This window comes from Myotis davidii, unplaced genomic scaffold (assembly GCF_000327345.1).
Source record: "Myotis davidii unplaced genomic scaffold, ASM32734v1 scaffold295, whole genome shotgun sequence".
Lineage (NCBI taxonomy): Eukaryota > Metazoa > Chordata > Mammalia > Chiroptera > Vespertilionidae > Myotis > Myotis davidii.
This window is the reverse complement of record NW_006286683.1, coordinates 90,744-91,605: the sequence shown is the minus strand read 5'-3', so window position 1 is coordinate 91,605 and position 862 is coordinate 90,744. Positions and strand designations below refer to the sequence as shown.

At 56.5% G+C, this 862-nt stretch overlaps 1 protein-coding gene across 1 annotated transcript in view; it reads right to left on the bottom strand.

The window, feature by feature from the left end:
- The window catches only part of PCNX2 (pecanex homolog 2 (Drosophila)), a 119,286-nt gene that overhangs the window by 85,691 nt on the left and 32,733 nt on the right, over positions 1-862 (bottom strand). The window lies entirely within an intron of this gene.

Here is an 862-nt window from a genome sequence, read left to right as displayed (position 1 = left end):
TTCCCTGCTGACTCTGTCTTGTGTCTCAAGCTCTCTTGGGGGCCAGGACTTGGGAGCAGGTCACACAGTGGGGCAGGGCAGAAATGAGAGTCACAGCCCAGTGCTCTCTGTGCAGGGCATCTCAACAAAGCAGCCCGGTTTTGAAACCCCCAGCCTGTTATTTAGACTTTTAACAGGGATGCTGGTTTTACAGTCTGCAAACAGCTCCCCTTTCCCAGGTCAGCAGCGTTCATCTGTGCCTTTGAGATGCAGGAACCGCAGAGGGGGAGCCGGGCAGGGCCGCCAGCACGGGGTCTGGGCGCCACCAAGTGGCAAACCCAGGCCCGGGGAAGCTCGGGTGCTTACCCAGAGGGCACAGGGCGTAAACCCCAAACAAAAATCTCTCTCTTTTTCAAAAAAATATTTTTATTTTTTTTATTCCAGAGAGGAAGGGAGAGGGAGAGAGAGAGAGAAATATCAACGATGAGAGAATCATGGACCGGCTGCCTCCTGCACGCCCCACACTGGGGATGGGGCCCACAACCCGGGCCTGTGCCCTGACCGGGAATCGAACCCTGACCTCCTGGTTCCTAGGTCGACGCTCAACCACTGAGCCACACCGGCCGGGCAGAAAGGTGCGCTTTTGTACGGGCAGAGCTGGGCCTCACACTGACGGTGACGACATCCCACCACACTGCACTCAGGGGGTTTCAGCCATCCACGCTTCTCCAAGTAGCAAATAATCAAAACACCTCTGCCTCTGTCTGTTCCCACTGATGTGGAAATAAACACCTGAAATGCTTCATCTCCGCCAGATCTCAGAAATCACAGCCCGCCAGCCGAGGGAGGGAGGGAAGCGGAAGGGAGGGGGAGGGGGGAAGGA